Below are 20,195 nucleotides of genomic sequence, written 5' to 3'. Positions count from 1 at the left end.
CACTGTGCAGCCGTCTTGGATTCTGCTGCCGCCACCCTGCTGGGGCTGCTCCCCCTTCAGTTATGTGCTACATGATGATGGATTAAAAGGGAGGCGGGGAGGAACCCCAAAAAAGCAGGACTAGGGAGTGAAATGAAGCCACCTTCCTTAGCGTTCTTCCCTCCGAAGGGGAAGGTGAATAACGCGTGTGTCCGGAAGGTGGCACCGGCAGCCTGAGTCTGCCGTCAGCTCTTGCTTGTCCGGCCCAGTCAGGCGGGCACCGCCGCCCCGCTTGGAAACACCCTCGCTAATCCGGGTTCTCAGCCTCCTTAAAGGCTCTCAGCCTTTTAAGCTTGTAACTAAGCCGGTGCTCTCATTGCCTGGCTCCAGGCCTCTGAGCCACGGGTAACAGGCTTGGGGGATGACCAGTCATCGGTGTGACTGGGATCTTGGGACTTTGAATAAGCAGCTAAGTCCCGGCGGGAGCAGAAGCTTGAAGCTGCAGGATCTTTAGCTCCTCATTACAGAATTAGTTTTGCTGTTGAAGTGGAGAAAAGCCTGTCTGAAGACACCGTGCAGGGTTGCTTTTTTTTAAAACAATGTCTTGCAACAGACGTGTTATTACACATGCTGGCAAGCATTTCTCAGGTATCACAACTCCAAATACTAGAAGAAGAGACGGTACTTTATTTTCTCTGTTTTGGTGAAATCTTTGTGAATGTGAAAGGTAGACCTGGAGCAGGGGTTTTGCACTGTGATCCAACACTTTCAGGCAAAGCATGAGGTGAGGAGACGCCTTGGTGCTGGAGGGCTCTCAGCTCAGCATCCCTGGGCAGTGAAACTGTTTTGCTGCAAAGGAGAGTAGACAAAATTTTCGAGCATGCTTGAGGAGTCAGATGAGTTAGGCTTTTCTGCAAGAGTGATTCTGGCTATTATGTTTCCTTTCTTGAGATGGAAGATAGCTTTCTTAATTTAGGCAATGGTTTTCCAACCTCAGAAACCACAGGGTTCCATGTGAAATTTTGGAGATATCCTGCTCTCCATGTTGGCCAGTCTATTCCCACTTTTTCTTACTAGCATTATGGCTCTTGGTTATAAAAGGAAAAAAAACGCAACATGTTTTCTTCCCTCTTTTCTTCACTGCGTCTCACCTCAGCAGAAGCCCAAACCAGTCTCCTATGCCTACCACTTGGAGCCAACTGCTGTGGTAGGAAGAAGGCAGGCACCAGGCCAGCTACCGGTTGTGGTGCCTGTGCCAGCCCTCATCTTCCAGCCACTGCCCTCTGCTCCCTCCATGGCAGCCGTTCAGTTGTGAACACTTAGCAGGCAGGAGCAGATACTTGAGGAAAAGCAGTGGGCTGCCTACGGATCATGTTGGTCACTTTTGCAAAAAAACCCAACAAAACAATGTCCAAAATATTCCCAAACTTCCAAAGCTCTCTTCTGTGCTGGTTCTTAGGCACTATTAGTTTTCATCTAGTGGCATGAGATTGAAAAGCTGTCTGGAGTAAACTCCTCATATCTGGGCACAGTGTGTTACTGTGTGCCTTTACTTTAACAGTGTCCTGAAAGGACCCTTTTTCTTTATAGGTATAAACTGAGTAGCTAGAAGTACAGGTAATTAGGTTCATTTAAATTTTAAAAAGGTTTTACCACTAGGGAGGAAATATGTAGGTTGAAAATAAGGACCAGAGGAGAAATTATTTCAACTTTCACAGTTGACTTTGTGCTGGAACAGATTGCTTTTTCCCAGGTGCTTATCTGCTGTTGATGGCTTTTGGCATTGTGCATGTGCAGGAAGGCAGAATATGCAGCTGGACAAGAGGGCTCCATACAGAGAGAACATTTTTGACCTTGCAGCAGCTTCAGATGTTGCAGTTCCTTCTTATTTCTTCCCATGTCCTTTGTTTCTTATATAGTTTCCTTGCTTGACATAGTTTAGGGGCTGGGCCTCTCGGTTGTTTTTTTCTTCCTTTTTTTTTTTTTAAATTTTTTTCCTTTTTTTTTTTTTTAAATTCATGTTGTTGGTTTGCACCACTTCTGATAGATTCTTTATCACCTGCTCCCTTCAAGGCAAACTGCAGGGCTGCTTTCCTTCTGTAGCAGCTGTGCTGGAGGACTGCTGATGAGGAACAAAATGGGAGCTACTGAGCAGTCATTTGAAAGCTGGCTATTAAAAAGAAAAAAGCTAGCTAATTAGAGCTTAGAGGAAGAGGCAACACTTTGTGCAAAAACACCAGAAGGTAGGCCCTCCAAATCCCATACACTCCCTCTAAATAGCTATAATTAACCCCACAGTATTCAATTTATTAATTAAAATTTAATTAATATTTTCTGTCCTTGACAATCATTTTAGAGGTGGTCAGGAAAACATAGTGGCAGCTGGGTTTCCATAGAGCAGCAGTGGCATTCAAAAGGGCAGAGCCACAGGAGACTCATCTCAGTCTCCTGGTCATACCTGTGATAAAAGAGCTGAAACTGGCTTCTGGATTTCTGGGAAAGGAGGGGAGGATGGGAGATAATGCAACCCTGGTGTTCTCCTGCACGCTTCTGGACATCACCCTACAAATGTAGGACTCGCCTGGATTATCTGAAAGTGGGAGAGAGCAGTGGAAAATGGGTGTCATCGTTACTTACTCACCAATTTCCACACCAATTGAGGGCTGCTGTACAGCACTGTGTTTCAAGTGGTTTTGATGTTCTGCTTGGTGCTCTGGCTGAGTAGAATGAGAGACCTCTCCTGAACTTCATGGACTCCATCAAAGTAGAGCAGCTATTGCTTAGAAATGCTGTGGCTGAACTTGGCACACTGCTGTTCTTCTCCAGCAATGGGTTTCCTGGTCATTCATACTACCCATGGTCAGTATGCCAGACACGCATCATTGTCAGAGCACTCTTCTGGAACAAATCCATTGGTATCCCCAATGGGAAATGTGAGTGTTGTCAGCTGTGTAGAGCACTCCAAGGTTTGCTTCAAACAGATAGGATGGAAGATACCAAATGTGGAAGATACCAAATGTGTTTCCTTCAGCAAGGGCAGTGCTTCATCATTATTCAAGGTTAGGCAATAGCATAATTTGTGCCCTCACCCATTTCTAGAGCACAACATTTTTTTTCCTGGCATTATAGTTTTTTGACACAGCACTGCTGTGATGGCCTGCAGCATACAACTGTTAGTACTCTTCATAATTTGAACTGGAAAAGCCCACCAAGCCCATGAGCAGGAAATACTGACTGTTAGCTACAGGGTCATGAAAAGAGATGTGAGCTGAGCACTGTGCAGCGTGGCTGCAGCCAGCCCACTCTGTAGGAACCAAACTCTTAACAGTGTGGTCATGAGCCATCCTGCAAAAACTGGCCTGTGAGAAAGGGTCTGCAGTACAGGCCCAGTGAGAATAGCCATGAGGTAAAGGATGTCTTTTATTCCCCATTTGACAGAAGGGTGCAAGAGAATGTACTCAGAGTGTGTTGAAACCATATCTCCCAGGTCACAGGGGGAAAGCTTTCAGTACAGAACTGTTACGAGCAAGTGGGAGAGGAGGTGGGCCACACAGGCCATCATCACGAACACTTTCTCTCTGCTCCTCTGGATTAAACATGAGGGGTTAGGCAGATTTTTGGTGTACCTTGGTGGCAAGGCCCTTGGTTAAGGCCCTTGTGGTAGTGAAGTGGCATGACATCTCTCAATCCCAAGGAGGCAGGCACAAGCTGTTCAGTGCTATGAGGCCAGAAGTGCTTCCAAGAACTCCCAGAAGCAGAACTGGAGTTTTCCAGTGAACATGAGCAATAGAAAAGATGAGTATCACAATTTTTAGTCTGTTTGGCCTCCAGACTTTGGTGCATAAATGCAACTTTAGGGCCATCACAGATCCTACTTGTATGGTCTGTCCTATGGTCATGCAGGGAACCAGCCTCAGACCCGTAAGGCCCTGAGTCACATCTCCCATCAGATGTGTTTTCCCAGGTGTGGCAATGTGGGGCTGGAATGAACAAGTTCTCTACCTTTGTGTGAGAAGAAGTGCCCCTGATGCCCTGCAAAGGTGCTCACACAGGGCTGTCCCCATTCTGCCAGCAGCAAGGCCAGAAGGGTGGAGATGAAGATGCCATTGCTATTGCAGTGGTTCTGTTGGCATCAGGCTGGGACATCGGATGTGGCAATGTTGAGTCACAGCAGCATTTAATCTTGTGTTGCCACACGTGATGAAGCAGGCCCGATCCACTGTTATACTGTTGGTGATTCCAGGTAAATTTCAGCAGAACAGAGGGAGATGGAGATAGATGCTGAGAATCACTGTACGCTTCACCCTGAAATGAAGCTCCAAAAGAGCACAGTAATTGTCCAATGACTGTTAGAACTGTTGCCTGGCCTTGCATGCATCATTTAGTCTCTTTTCTTTTCTTTTTTCTTTTCTTTTCTTTTCTTTTCTTTTCTTTTCTTTTCTTTTTTCTTTTCTTTTCTTTTCTTTTCTTTTCTTTTCTTTTCTTTTCTTTTCTTTCTCTTTTCTTCTTTTCTTTTTCTTTTTCCTCCTTCCTTCCTATTCCTTCCTCACTTCCTTCCTTCCTTCCTTCCTCCTTCCTTCCTTCCTTCCCCCTTCCTTCCTCCCCCTCCTCTTCCCTCCTTCCTTGCTCCTCTTCCCTTCCTTCCTTCCTTCCTGCCTTTCCTTCCTCCTTCCTTCCTTCCTTCACCTTCCTTTCCCTCCTCTCCTTCCTTCCTTCCTTCCTCCTCCTTCACCCTTTCCTTCCCCCTTCCCTTCCCTTCCTTCCCCTCCCTTCCTTCCTTCCTTCTTCCTCCCTCCCTCCCTCCCTCCCTCCCTTCCTCCCTCCCTCCCTCCCTCCCTCCCTCCTCCTCCCTCCTCCTCCTTCCTTCCTTCCTTCCTTCCTTCTTCCTTCCTTCCTTCTTCCTTCCTTTCCTTCCTTCTTCCTTCTTCTTCCTTCCTCTCCTTTCTTCCTTCCTTCCTTCCTTCCTTCCTTCCTTCCTTCCTTCCTTCCTTCCTTCCTGCCTTCCTTCCTTCCTTCCTTCCTTCCTCCTTCCTCCCTCCCTCCCTCCCTCCCTCCCTCCCTCCCTCCTCCCTCCTTCCTTCCTTCCTTCCTTCCTTCCTTCCTTCCTTCCTTCCTTCCTTCCTTCCTTCCTTCCTTCCTTCCTTCCTTCCTTCCTTCCTTCCTCTCTTGTAAATAATTTTAACTGAATTTTTAGAAAAGTACTTCAAAATTCATCAGTTTCTCTGATTTTTGCAAAGAGAGTAGGGGGAAAGAACAAACCCCAGGCTACTCACTGCTAAGTTTTGAATTTGACATGCAGAACAACAAATTCATTCAAAATGAGCTTTGCTTTACTGTTAGTCATTTGTACCAACCTGCAATTAAAAGGCTCAGCATTTGTTCTCATCGCTTTCTAAAATTACATTTTCCACTTCCTAGGCCCTGGCCTCAGGCAGTGGGTTTTTGGAGCAATCATGCCTTGGTAATTAATGTTTAAAGATGAATGTTGCAACTTCTAAAACAGTGTTGCTGAGTAAACATACGGCAAAAAGGATACAAAAACTACAAGGCTTTTTACTGGAAGCTGCAGAGTTTGGAGACATTATTCTTAGAGCTCCCAGCTACAGTGCATTTGATTACCCCTTTCTCCATTCTTTCAGATGGAGGAGACAGCCATGCTTAAAAAAAAAGCAGAGGAAAATAAGTATCGCCTCTAATCTGTCATTTTTTTGTGCTACTGACTCATCACCACAGAAAGCTCGCTGGGAATGGTTAACTCAGAGAGAGGAGACAAATCTTTGATATGGTCTGTAGCTATAACATGACCATTTTGGATTTTTGCAAAAGAGTGGGAGGACAAGAAATAAAACATGAAGGGAGGAAGGGGTAAAAATGGAATGGGAGAGGGCAAATTGTAGTAATAAGTTCCCTTCCTATGTCACGTCCCTTCATTTGTCATGAGTCTGCCTTTTCTCTGTGGAAGCCACAGCTTCCAGTCTGTTACTAACCCAGCTGGATTTACCTGTGACAGCAGTCCATCCTACACAGGGCTTCTGTATGTGACAGAAATGCTCCTCAGTAGCATTAGCTGAATCTCTCATTGAAGCATTTTTCAGTGCTTTAAAAGTTAAGTTGCTGTATCGCCCCTTTCTAACAGAAATCCTTAGCAACTGAAAAGGCAGTTGGGAAAATCAGCAACTTCAGCATTTCAGGAAGGGGAAAGGGTAGTCTTGATTGAGATTGCCTCCCTACTTTAGGCATCTGACTTGGGCATTGCAATCCTGATTCAGACCTTTTGGAAGACACACCTCATGTCTAATGTTTCCCAATAGGTTGGCATGATGCAGCTGCCTCTTCACCTGAGACTCCTGAGACAGGAAAAGTGGGAAAGCACTTGCAGTCTCATGAGTGATTTCTGTAAAAAGGGGCAGAGGGTCCCACCGTACCATGAGAGGGGTGCAGTTTTTTGCACACAAAAATCTTTCCTGGTCTAGCAAAGGCAGTGACAAAATCCTAAACAGATCAGCTGGAACAAGAACAGAATACTGCTTTGGACTAGTTTTCCTTATTTTTTTTTTGCCATCTTCTTTTCTTTCTTCCAGAAAAGAGAATAAAATTCCCAATCCAACATTCAACTGTGAGGTTGGCTAATCAAGTTTGAAGCAGGTGCTTTGGGCTTTGTTACTCTTTGATACTGTTTTGGCTCAGAAGAAACCAAAACCCAAAGAGCTCTTGGAAGAGCTCACTGTGTCTGATTCCGCATTTAAGTGGAAAAATGGAACCTCCCAAATAATCTTGCCTTTCTGGAAGTGAAGTTCAGGCTCTAAGAAAGATTAGTAAGAGACTCATTCAGCACTAGTCATACTCATTTGGGTAACAGGCAAGTTTCTGCCTGCGCTCACTTCTAGTATTCATTATAAATGTGTATCAGTGACTTCCTAAGCAGTAATTCCAGAACAGTAAATGAAGTATTGTCTTCTGCTTTAATAATTTTCCTGTTCTTTTAGCATGGTTTATGTACCATCAGCATGCTGATACATTAAGTGGCTACCAGTGCTTGGCTATTTTATTATCCATTGCTTTAGTGATCTGTCCAGACTCCTGATCCTAAAAGGATTAAGCTAATTTTTAGATGATTTTGCTGTTGAAGCACAGTGGTTTTGAATTGTTTTGTTTGTTTGTTTGTTTTTATGACCTCTTTAAAGGTTTTCCAGTAAAGATGAGGGCCTATTTGTACTAAATTTATGCCTGCTTGCTCAAAATAGCTTGCTTTTTTTTTAATGTTGATTTTTCAGAGATCTCTTAAAAAACGCAAGTCCAGAAAGCACTTCTGCAGGATACAGGGTGCTTCAGTTATACTTCATGTTAAACATGATACAGATCATTCAGATCATTCAGCATTTTGCTAAAATGAAGCAAATGGAATGGAAAATACTTTGGTATTAAAAGCAGTGTGTCTTTCAAGAAATGTTTAATCCTAAACAGATCATTCAAATGGAGTGTAATAAAGACTACTGCAGCTAATGAAAAGATTTTGTTCAACTCAGTGGGTTATCAAACAGGCAGAGATAATATGCGTGCCCTTGCTAACAGTGTTCACTTAGCTGTGTTTCCTTTCCTAGACTGGAAATTAGATTTCCTTCTCCATTGTTTATATAGAAAAACTCAAATTATTCAAGAAGATCATGTGGGAGCCACTGTTTTTAGAAGAAAGAGCTGCATTTGAATAAAAGATACCACTCAACTTCATGTTCAGCCACTTAGCAGTAGCCAAAATAAGCATCCTTGCCATGTTTTTGAGCTGAAGCACTACAACAGGCTGTATGTGTCTGCTGCACACACCCCGTGCTGCAAGGAAGGACTGTGCAAGAGCCTGCACCGATAAACAGCAAGCAGCCAGCTCACACGTGTGTGTGCATGTATTCCCACTAGTGAGCATGTGCATTAAGCCACCCACGTTTATACACCTCAGGCTGGAAATGTCTATCTTTTCTTTTTTCCTATGCTTCATTCCCAGCTTATTCCAAATCTTGTCCCCAGACTTGACCTTCTTTGTTCTTACCTTGCCTACTTTGAAGGCTTTGGACCTGAATTGAGCAGGTTCCTAACATCTTCAGCTGTCTCCAGACCACACTTCGATTGGTACATATGTATGTAGAAGGCATTTTGAAAGATCTATGACTGTTGATTTCCAAGGCTGTTTCATAAGGACCAAGACTCAACAAGAAGTAAGCAGAGGCACAAGAGCAAATTGGTCAGAGGCACAGTCACCCTTTGGGTGATATTTGGGTGATATTTTATCAGGGATTAGGATAAAATTTAGGGATCTGGCTTTTTACTTGGCACCACAGCATAATTTGGTGTCCTTATTTTGTTTTGTTTCTTGTTCTTTCTCCTCCATATTTCTTCACCTTTAGAATTAAAATGGCCAAGGTAATTTATGCTCCAAATTTATTTTCTTGTTCTGAAACTTGCAGTGAATACTGTAGGTTTTTCTCAAGGAAAACATTTCTCTAAATCTTTCTCTTAAGGTGCCACATACAGAGAGTTTCTCTCCAGGAGTATGGGGTAGGGAGAAAAAAACTCTATTAGTGAGCCTTTTGCTATGTAACCTTTCCTTAAAATGCCAGCAACTGAGCTTCCACAGAGAGGACAACAAATATTGAAAGAGGAATGTGAAGGACATTATGAAACAAGAAAGTAAGAAAACTTGCTCAGACAAGTTTCTCAGGAAAGGTGATGTAATATGTACTGTAGAAAATCCTAGCAGTTGACATAACTAAGTTTCTTTCTAAATAGCTGTGGATGCCAGCAAGCTGGGAGAAGCGAAGTGTACAGCTGGGAATACAGCTGAGCAGACTGTTTTGTCCAAAAGAAATATAGTAGGTGTAAAACTTCTTTTCAGAAGATGTCATTGAAGTTTAATTGAAAAGTGTCCTTTTAATTAAGGCTGAGTGACCACTGAATGAAACTCCTTTCTGTTGAGGCTGTTCTTGGTGATACTGTAAGATTAACTCCTGCAGGCTGGCAGTACTCAAGAGGCTGCTGTTGGGATGCCATGGTACACAGTTCTGTAGCAAGTGCTCAGTCCCATTCATGGACTTCTGCCGATGTTTATCAAGCTTTTTAACAGCTGTCTTGAGAATTGCCCAACTTTTTATTGATTGACTTGTTCATATTTCAGCCTGGTTTCCTACATAAATGACTGTTCTCAACCCGTGTGTTCTGCACGTGTCTACGTCTGTATATATAAAATTTGGGAACCTCCCTCTCTGTTTTAACTGACTTGACAAAGACACACAGGGTCTTTGAGATAATGAAAATATTAGAATTTTGTGGCAGCACATGGCTGAATACTGGAGAACATCTGGATCTTCTCTTCAGGGGAAAGGCTGCAGGGAACTATGCTCTCTGACAGCCTTGGAGACTCCAAAAGGGCCAGACCTGGAGTATGTCAGGTGATCTTATTCCATTTCTCACACAGCTTACAAATTTAAAGGTCTTGGTTGCAGACTGGAGTGTTTCATCTTAAAAATCACTGGTTCCTCTACTTTGTTCTTCCTGGTAATTATAGAGCAAAATAATGCATGTGCAGAGACTGATACACTCAATGTGCCATTAGAAGTGCCATTTTCAGGTAGGTTAGTTCATAAAAGTTGGATAAACTGCCAAACAAGAAGTCCCAGCTCATGGACTACTGTGGATTTTTTCATCATTACAGAGGAAGAACTGTATAGGTGGAATGTCTGTTACAAAAATTCTATTTAGTTATGGGGCTGACATACATGGTCTGTTACCTCCGTTTTACAAATACTGTTAGCACTGTTCAGGCAGCCAGCAGGCATAGTTTAATGCAAAAGAGTGTGTGGTTATTTTCATAAGGTTTCTATGAATAAGGCTGGAGAAGGCTGCAGGAGATCCTTAAGGTTTTTGATGGCACTGCTTTCATGTCAACATGTCCCAACTTCTCTCTTTACTATAAATTGGTTATAAGGAAAACTAAGGTGGTAGGACTGGCAGTGCTAGATGTCTTTGAATGGGAGGTTGAGTGACCATGTTGGAGCCTTAGGAATGTTTGAATATTCTTCCCCTGTCTCTGATACATACCCACTCATACATTTTCTCTTTTGTTTTAGGTGGAGTCTGGATAAGAGCTGTCAGGAGGGCCTTTTATCCAGTTTGAGGCTGAGTGATAGCAATCTTGAACCACAGTTTTAGAGGAGTGGCACCAAAAAGCCTGATGTTAATGCTGAGTGCTTTACAGGACGAGTAACACTCCCTGCTTCCTCAGCTGCCTGAAAATCAAGCCATAGATACTGACCTTCCATCCATATAAGGTAAGTCAAGGCTGCATCAAGCATGACTGAGTTTAAAATACAGTTATCAGCTATCATACAACTGTTTGAAATGAAGCCAGGGGAAAAATCACTAGAGTGCAATGCTGTGTAGAGGACACTAATATTGCCAGATCTCTCCCTGTTGTGCTAAAACTACAGTAAGTTATGTCTTGTTAGTGCACCCTAGTGCTGTGCTGAAGTTGGGCTACATTTCAAGAGCTTCCTAAGTTATAGCAGTGCTGAGGCTGGAAAACTGCAGTAGAAAAAGCCCTGCTCACTGCAAAACACAGACATGCTACTTGGCCATGACAAATGTTCAAGATTTCTTTGTGCAGCTTTAATTTGCTTCCTAAAATGCAAAGTGCAGCAGACATCTAAGCTGACTGTTTACTTAAGAAAATAAGTGGCAGTCTACTTTTTTTTTTACTGGTGTAAAAAATCCAAGGATCTCACTTCTTACCCATCAAAGTAACAACTCTCTATTCCTAAAGACACAGTCTCCAGAAAGGTTACTGTATACTTAAAGAGACCTTTCAAAAGTAACTTTCAAAAAAAACCAACCCCAAACCAGTCCCTTCTTCTGGAATACAGTATCCCCAAAGTATCTCTTAAGGTTACTGTATCTCTAATATAAACCATTCAAAAGCCTCAATTTGGGTTTTCCTTGTCATTTGCTGGGCTCCATTTAACAGAACGTTTCCCCCAGCTGAGGCTTGATGGCAACAGTGATGTGGTAGGAGGAGCAGAGCAGCTGGCTGCTCTCATTTGACATAGAGATGAAATCCAGGCTCCAGTTAGCCTTTAGGCCAACATTTGATAAAAGTCTCATGTCACACTCGCATATGAAGCCCTTTTCTATTCCCATATAACCCACATGCATACTCTTGTTTCCCTATAGACATTCATTTGTGGCTTGAAAAGCTCATGTCAGATATGAAGCTATTAAAATCTTTCATGATTTTTTATGTTTATTTTTTTTGGTATTTGAGCACAGTTGCTAGAAGTGCTCCTGTTTTAATTTCTTCACCTCTGCACTCCTCAACCAGATGACATTTTAAGCTTTTAAATGGTATAGCGGGGAGCACATTAAACATCAGGTCTGAGAGAAATGGGAAACAACATGATGGGACTGCAGCTTTGGGTGCTGCAAACAGCCCAAATCTCCGCATTAAAAATTAAACACTTTTTTAGTTTAAAGTGTGAATGATCCCTCAAAAAGCTACATGAGATCCCTTTTCTGGGTGATGGAATGTATGCCTGCTTAGTTTGCTTCCTATGAGGTTATTAACACTTGCTGCATCTGTAACTGCTGGTTATTGAAGGAAGGACTTAACTCCCTACCAGAACCCTGGGACTAATCAAAACATTGCCATTAACGTTTAATGAGAAAGTTGTTGCTTTCACCAATAAAGTGGCTTAGACTCTTAGTCACCTAAAGCACAAATGGCACATACTGCATCATAGTTAACAAGCAGATTTTGGAAAAAAACACAGTCAGAGGAGTTCAGCTTGTTGCATAAGCTCAAAATAACTGGCTGATTTCTTCTTACGTTCCCCACCAGTACTGGATATTATGTATGCTAACTAGTATTCATCTCTCAGCAAAGTATCCAGACATTGTAGGGCCAGTTCTTTCTTCCAGTAAGAACTCTGCATCATAAAACACCCCAGACAAAACGTGCCCAGGGGAAAATCCCATGCTTATAGGAGCTTCCAAGCCCTTTCAACCATTTACTTCCCTAGCTGCTTGTCTTGGGTGGAGGAGAATGGCCTGTTAGAAAGGAATGGCCAATACAAATGCAAAAGAACAAATAAGACACTTGAGGGTGTGTCTAATGGATCCAAATATCCAGGACAGCAAAGAAGTATTGCTCGTCATCTGTGCCGGCCTCAAGCAGAGGAACCAAACTGGTAAATTTTAGCTCTGTCAGCCAATTCTGCCATTTTGGAACTGGGACTGGATTTACACTGGAGGCATCACAAGAGGAGAGTAACATTTTGGATGCTGTGGGTCCTCATTACTAAATTTATAAAGATTAAAATAAACTACCACAGTTTCACAATGCCTTTACCAAGAGAACAGTAAGAGCAGTGAATAGTGCATTTTATTGCAAATGCTTCATTTAACAAAGATTAAATATGCATCTGAACACTGTCACTTTGAGATACATTCCTCTAATCTGACTTTGCACCTGCTTATTGTGGTATAAATCAAGAATTGTTCTACCAAAGTCAGCAAAGTCATTATCTGGTTTTAAACTAAAAAGAGAGAAAATCTTGCTTTTTACTTCTACAGCGAATCACATTCAATTCAGTATGTATACAGCAGTATGTTTAAGTGCAATGCAAGAACAGAGACAACTGGAAAATCCATGTCCTAAATTCAGTACAGGGTTCTGGAGCTGAATTTCCATCTGAGCACTCCTGAACACTGCAGTATCAAACCTCCTTTTCCTGCAGTGTAATCTAGTTTATTTTCCTCAGAAAATATATTTTCCTTTTTGTAAACAGAAGCCACATGAAACACGTGGTTATCTTCTGAGCAAAAATCTCAAGGACCATGGCTTGTACATATTAAAAAGCCAACAACCCACAAACTTCTGTTTTGAAGCTAAATGCAGGTTTTTAGTCTATCAGCATTTTTATGCCATGCCAGTTTTTTGCATAGTGGAAAATATGCACCCTTAGGAGAATAACAACTATAAGTTGTTAAAAACCGAATTATCTAGGAAGGTAATTTTTCTCATTGTGAAAGTGGCTTGTCAGATATTAGTGAAATGAATTAGTCACTTAGCACACCTTTCACAACCTCTAAAAATTAGATTATGGCCTATACATTCCCATGAGTAACAGGAGCAGCTCTCCTCTTTGTGTATACAGCAGTATCACTCCACAGTTTCTGATTATGTTTTATTCACATGGAAGCATAAATCTGTCATAAATCAGTCCAAAGCCTAAAACTAACCAAACCAGTTCATATTTCTCACATGAGCTATTCTATTTGCATGCCGTTCCAGATTAAACATTTCTTGTTGTGATGTAAAAAGATTCTGGATACATGGTACTCAATGGAAAAAGGTTACAGCATGACATTTAGAAGATGTATGTGTGAAGAAGAAGGGAAAGCAGGAAAACAACAGGGAAAGAAAGGAACATTCGCTTTTGACCATCTCAGTAGAAGAAAGTGAATTGAGCAATACCTACCCAATTCATCCTTTGCTTTATCCCTCTGCTTACTGGAACTATTCAGAGTAGAGAAGTGCAAGCAGGATCTCATCAGTGTATGTAAATATGTGAAGGGAGAGTGTGAAGAAGACAGAGCCGGGCTCTGTCCAGCAGTGCCCAGGGATGGGACCAGAGGTGATGGGTACAAGCTGAAACACAGGAGATGCAGTCTGAACATCAGGAAACATTTTTTTCACTGTGAGGTTGACAAAGAGCTGGCACAGGTTGCCCAGAGAGGTTGTGGAGTCTCCATCCTTGGAGATACTCAAAAGTTGTCTGGACATCATCCTAGACAACCACCTGTAGGCAACCATGTTTGAGTGGGGATACTGGAGAAAGTGACCTCCAGACACCTCTTCTGACCTCAGCCCTTCTGTGATACTGAGATGCTGTTTTGGTCTCTTGTCCGTGAGAAAGGGAGGCAGCTTATTTTCTTAGTTGGTTCCCTTCAATCAGGAGCAGCAAATTTCAGAAATGCAAAGGGTGCTCCAGCAGCCAGGAGTTCTGGAAGAGACCCCAATAAGCACATAAAGTTTGCAGTGGGAAGGAGTGGAATGTAGAGTCAGAATAGGCAACTTTACATCTGGAAAATTAATCGAAACAAAGCAAGAGAGCAAGAATTACATATTACTTCCACTTCAATCACTCCAAGAAACATTCCCATCCTTATTGTCTCAGAGAGGGAACTGGGATGTAACTCATAAATATACATCAAGTGTCACCTGATGACTACAGCTTTGTGCCAGTGGCTTTGGGAGCATAGGAGGAATGCTGAGAGCTACTGTGAAAGGACTTGTCACGTACAAAAGCAAAGCAAAAAACCTGGATGCCTGAATGTTATGATGTTTAATTTCAGTGCAGACAACTGAGACCTTGGTACTTTCTGGGACTATAATCATATTTTCCAGACTGATTTACCATATCATTCTCCTGCACAGGATGAAGCTAAGCACATCAAGGGGTGCTTAGGTCCCGGAGTTTTATAGTGCCAGTTGCTGGTGCTGCAACACTTAGCTCTGGCCCTAGACAAGAATCCCAGACTTTGATGCTGTACTGTGTTCACACTGGAAGAAACATGGTAAAAAGGGTCACATACCTCCTCCATCTCCTGTGCCTAGCTTGTCTTCTTGAATGCCAGCTCTCCTACATCTTAAAAAGTATCTGAACTAGACTTAATGCAGTGCAGGGCAGCTGAAGAAGTTAAAAGGCAAGTTCAGTGCCAGGTTTAACACTGGATCCTTCTCTTGGTTCACATCCTTCCTGGTAAAGCTTCCCATGAGCATGGCAGGACAAGGTAGCTATTTCTTTTTCTTCCTTAAGTGAATATTGCAAAAGGACAGTGCTGAGGAGGCTGAAACTTTCAAAAACATAAACTTTGTAATGCTGAGTTCAAGCAAAAATGCAGCACTTTCAAATCATGCCTGGCACATTAAGGTAACCCTGACAAGCAAGACACAGAAGTGCAAATGCAGCTTTAATGTAGAAGTAGCAAGCTTCTGTCTGAAAATACAACATCTTGCCAAGTTACAAAGAGGGCATTTTTTCATACTTTGCAGTAGACAATCCTGTTATCAAATGCGGTGGTGCTGTTGAAAGTGGAGGAGGAGCTCTTTTCACATCTTTTTCTAGACTATTTCTGCTTCTAATAAATACAAGTGCCTGCTGAAAAGCTCTGTGCTAAAGTGCCTGGGTTTCTTTAATGGGGACCTCAGAGGAGCACTGCTGGGGTTAACATTCTGTTTTTCCCAGGCATATACAAGTGTATTGCAGAAGGCACTATGCAACTAGTGTTCACAGAGTTTATAATTTCCTGTTGGAACAGCAAAGAAAAGAAGGTCATTGATTTAAACCAGAGAATACAAATTATTTCCTGCCCACAAAGCTGCCAAATGCTTGGAGTTATTGATTTTTTTTCCTCCCTGCTGCTAACCAAACACTTCTGGTCCTGTCATGGGCATCATCAGCTTATTGACTAAGTAAACATAACCCGTTAAGCTGAACATTTTAAAAATAATAGAAAATTATAGTGACTTTAGTAAAAAAAAAAATACAGAAAGGAGAGGAGAGGAAAAACAGTTCCTGAAGTTAATTAACTTTTATGTAGATTCAAGCTTCTACAATATAGATTTGCATCCAAATGAGAGAGCAAGGAATAATTGAAAGAAGATTCAGGGAAAAAAAAAACAAAAGCCCGTTCCTAAAAAAAGCCAAAAAGAGGAGGGTGCAGGGAAGCTGGTGCTTCAGATTTTAAGACCTCAAGTAAAAGAAAAAATTACTGCATAATTGAGATTGAAAGGATAAAACCATGTGGCAGCAGCATGGTGAAGGCATGTTTTTATTTATTTATTTACTTACTAGCAGCAGGAGGTCTGTGCTATTGTCTGCATTTTTTTTTTTTTTAAGTCAGAGCTGAGCGCAGCTGATGCCTGGCCTTGGAACCTGTCAGTTCGAAGATAACACATACAGTATTAATAAACGTGGAACAATACTTGCTGTCAAGTTGGTTACAAGGCAGTAGTTCACTGAAGGGAGCCTGACAATGTCAAAAAGCATTAGACCAGAGCCAGCAAATGCTTTATACTCTACAGCTGAACCCAAAAGATGAATTGATGCCCTGGATGTGACTTTAAGGCATCTGTCTGCTCTGGAGAGCATGTGTTTGTCTGAAGAAGCAGGGAAACAAGTTGCTTTTCCCTCCTCCTCCAGCCATCTGCCTACACGAGGGAGGCAAAGACCAAGACACAAGAGAACAAATCCTAGTATGCTGTAAATGGACAGGGATACCTTACATACAAAGTAGCATTTAAAAGTAGGAGTGCACACTCCGGAGAGGTGTTTACAGGCAGCTCTGAACAGCAGGGAGACAGCTACCAGGCTGGGACACTGCAGAGAGGACTGGCTTTCCCCTGGGACTGGCTGTTGCAGGTGGCTTCCCTGGCCATGAGCCTTGCAGTCCTTTGGTGTGAGAGTCAGCAGCGAGAGAAGAGCCAGTGGGAAGAGACACCAGGAGGGAAGTAAACAAGCAGATTACAAAGTGATGAAAAATGAGGGTATCAGTCTTCAACAGTGACTTAGAAGAAGGTGTGACTGTTTCCTCCACCCCCTCACCTTCATGCCTGTTGACTGAAGAATACCATTAAGGCAGGAAGTCACAGATTATTAATGACTTGTTAACAGCTTCTTTAATTTTCTAATAAGTGCCAGCTGCAGCTCCTGTAATTATTCTGCTGGTCCTACAACATGCCCTGTGCCAGACTGCAAAATACTTTATTTTTTTTGTCTGGAATACATTGTCGTGCTCTTAACATGTGCATACTGCACATGGGCAATTGCATGCCTAAGTAAAATTACATCTTGGGCTGTAAGAGCACTTTGCAGCCATTAAATATTGATATCTTCCAGCAAAGTAGGAACCAGGAAGTGTTAAGTCACTTATTTTTGCATGTGTGAATTAAGACACCCAAAGTTTATAGTTTTAGCCACAGTGATACAGTGAGTCAGTCCCTGAGCTGCTTGTGAAACCTGGAAGCACTCTTCTGCTTTGTTTGTGCTGGTATCATCTGAACTGCAAAATTCATGGATAGGTTGGATGTAACACTAAGCAGGAGCTTTTTCTATGTAAGCTGAGGTCCCTAGGAGTAATATTTTATGAAAGTGATGGTATCCATCATGCTTTCTAATTCCCACCACCACAGAGCTGAGTAGCATGTGATGGGAAAACAAAACATGAACAAACAGAAATGGATCACAGCCCACCTATGTGTCTCACATATGCCACATTTGCCAAATTTCATTGTGTTGAGCCCTTGGTAATCTAGTGTTTAATCAACAAACCCCACATACAAGTATTTGAAGATTACTGTTTTCTGAGGAAATAGTGTATGTTGTTAGCAGCCCTGTCTGAAAGCTACTAGTGAGGATGTGTCTTGAAAATGCTGAATTTTCAAAGATCTTTTAGAAGACAGTGATCTTGTAAAGGTATCACCTGTTGAGCACACACAAAGCATACAACGTTTTGAAAAATCTCACCCATCAACAGTACATAAAGGTGTGGTCTGTGCTTTTGTCCATCTCTTGGACTGTCACACCTCCTTGCTGGACAAAGCCCTGTGCTGTAGCTTCATAGGGAAACCTTGTCCCCCTATCTCTAAAGGTAGGTTCGCTGTAGGAAACAGCCCTGGAGTTGTGCTGAATCTGTTTAGTCTGGCATGTTTTAGCCTAAGAGAGGGAATGGGCAGGGAACAGGGAACAGCCCAGGTCTCTGGGAATCAAGTGCATGACCTGGCACTGGCTTCCTGTGAAGTTGTTCTGTGTTTTTCTGCCCCAGCTCTTCAAAATTAAAAAAAAAAATCCCTGCCTTCCCTAACAGGAGCTATTGAAGGACCGAAGATTTAGTGAAATAACATTCAAATTATTAAATAGAGAGAGATTTATTCCTTAAAATCTTTCCCACACATATTCTGAGGAGTTAAATAGGGATTGCAGTCAGCTGTTCTCTGAAATTCCTCTTGTCCTGACTAATTTTTGGAAGGCGATCTGATTCATGTCCAACTATCTTGTGAGCATCCAGTGTATCTTTTCCTTTTTCCAAGGGGGGATGAATAAATCGGTAGCTACTCCCCAGATGAAGTTAAAGGTCTGACTCCAGATGCTGCACATGCAGTGTGGCAGGTTCCATCATTTCCTTTGCCCTTTTGCACTCTCCATCTTGCACAGCTCTGTGCACAAGTTAACAAGCTGGATCTGTCTGAACAGAAACCCTCAAGTACTATGGGAACTTCTTTTCTTTCTTTTATTTTTAATGGTTCCCATCATAATTATTTTTTCCCTTTTTAGTCTCTCTGATAATAGAATGTTTCTAGGTCAGAATCCCTGTTGGTCTTGTGCTGTTTTTGGTCCCCAATGCTTATTAAAAAGTCACGAGTCTTTGAGGTTAGCTCTTCCCCAGATCCTAATTTGTGTTAACAGATTTAGCTGATACTGAACCAGTTCTGCTCATATGGGCAAGGACCAACTTCTGGAACCAATCCAGGTGTACAAGATATTCAAAAGTAATTAATTTTCTTTAAAGCCTTGAGCTGTAAGCGTTGATCTGATATATTTTAAAAGGGACTTGACTTTCAGAAGGGTAAGGTCCTTCTTTTCTGAAGGAGGGGCCTTTCTGGGAGGGTTTAGAGATGGGTACTTGAAATAAACTTACCCCATCTGAGGATCTGGGGGGGTAGCATTTTTTTTAGTTTTGGTTTTCAGTAGGAAGTAAGGATAAGAGCAGGGTGTTGTAAAGTGCCAAAAGTATGTACTGCTGTAATACTATATAATAAAAAGCATTAGATCAGCAAGGTGTTTGGGCACAGGACTGCAAACCTTCCCAGCTCCACTGATATTTTTAAAAGCTTTGTAAATCAGGCTCTGTGCTGATCACAGCAGAGCAGACCACGTCTTTTAGCCCCTCATTTCCAGGGGCAGACAAGGGAGCAAGCATCCTATGATTTACACTATGTTCCTGCTTTAAACACTTTTTCCCTGTGACTGCCCCCCCGGCATTCAGTTCTTTTAGGTCACTGTCTACTGCATGCCTGTTTAATGCATGCATGTGGATGATACTGTTGAAGTTAGTAAGACTACAGACAAGCATAAGCCTTATCAGGATTGGAGTTAGAGACTGTAAACTTCCAGGTCGGTACTAACTTTTAACGTAGCCACATGGAGTTCCTAGCCCAATGACATCTGCATTACTTCTGTGAACTTCTGACACAATTTTCTTTTATTTTCACACAGTAAAATGTAACCTGTTAGCCAATAAGGTTATCACAGATTCTTGCTGTTTTTTGATTTTTTTCCCACATCTCAGGATTTAGTAAGTTGACTTAAATCTAGATTGGTCATTGGTTTTGGCTTTGAGATTTTGTCAGTGTCTTCAACATAATGAGTGTATTGGACATAGATAAATGCCCACAAACTGCAAAGAAAGATAAGTAGTTACCACTGCATAGAAAGAATTGCAAACTCTTTGATCTTTCCATGAGAAGTGAATTTGTACTCTTCCCCGCTCCCTTACCTTGCAGGTTCAGTGAACCTATACTAGGAAATTATATACAGGAAACACACATCACACTATGAAAACCTCACTGGCTTGACAGTCCCTTTTTGCTAAGCACAGAGTACTGTTCCCTCTCATCATGACAGCATGAGACACTCAAAGGACTCTATTTGCTATTTTTTTATGAGATTCTTTTGTTTTAACGTGCCCATTTGGAAGCTGGGCTGTGATGCAGGCTGCAGGGAGGCGCAGGGACAGCATAGAGCAATTCTTTTGAACCTTGGATTGCAGCACTCATGACCTCACTCCCAGCAGCAAGGAAGCCAAGAAGCTGTCCCACAGCTTTCTCAGGTAAACCACTCACTGTTAAACCCGTAAACACTACTGATCTTTTCTTCTTGTACCTTGGATGCAACTTTTTCATTTACCCTACTTAGGAATTCTTACTTTTAAATCCTTTGCAATTCACCTCTAAAATGCAAAAGGTGAACATTCACGTCTTCTTCCCCCCTCCATGGTGTCCAATTACAGAAACATACAATTAGGGATGTTAATGACAGATTATTAGGCATTAACCTATAATGCCATCCTCCAATAGCAGCAAAAATGGGTCACACTGTAGGTATAATTGTCCT

General features: G+C 42.1%; 1 protein-coding gene across 3 annotated transcripts in view; it reads left to right on the top strand.

The window, feature by feature from the left end:
• The window catches only part of LOC104688916 (cytochrome c oxidase assembly factor 1 homolog), a 53,886-nt gene that overhangs the window by 18,778 nt on the left and 14,913 nt on the right, over positions 1 to 20,195 (top strand). For all 3 annotated transcript variants that reach the window (XM_039548889.1, XM_039548888.1, XM_039548890.1), the window contains one exon: positions 10,095 to 10,295. The gene's annotated coding sequence lies outside the window, so the exon portion shown is untranslated. The remainder of the gene's footprint in view (positions 1 to 10,094; positions 10,296 to 20,195) is intronic.

The sequence above is a fragment of the Corvus cornix genome, chromosome 2 (genome assembly GCF_000738735.6).
Source record: "Corvus cornix cornix isolate S_Up_H32 chromosome 2, ASM73873v5, whole genome shotgun sequence".
NCBI lineage: Eukaryota > Metazoa > Chordata > Aves > Passeriformes > Corvidae > Corvus > Corvus cornix.
This window is presented reverse-complemented; position numbering and strand designations above follow the sequence as displayed.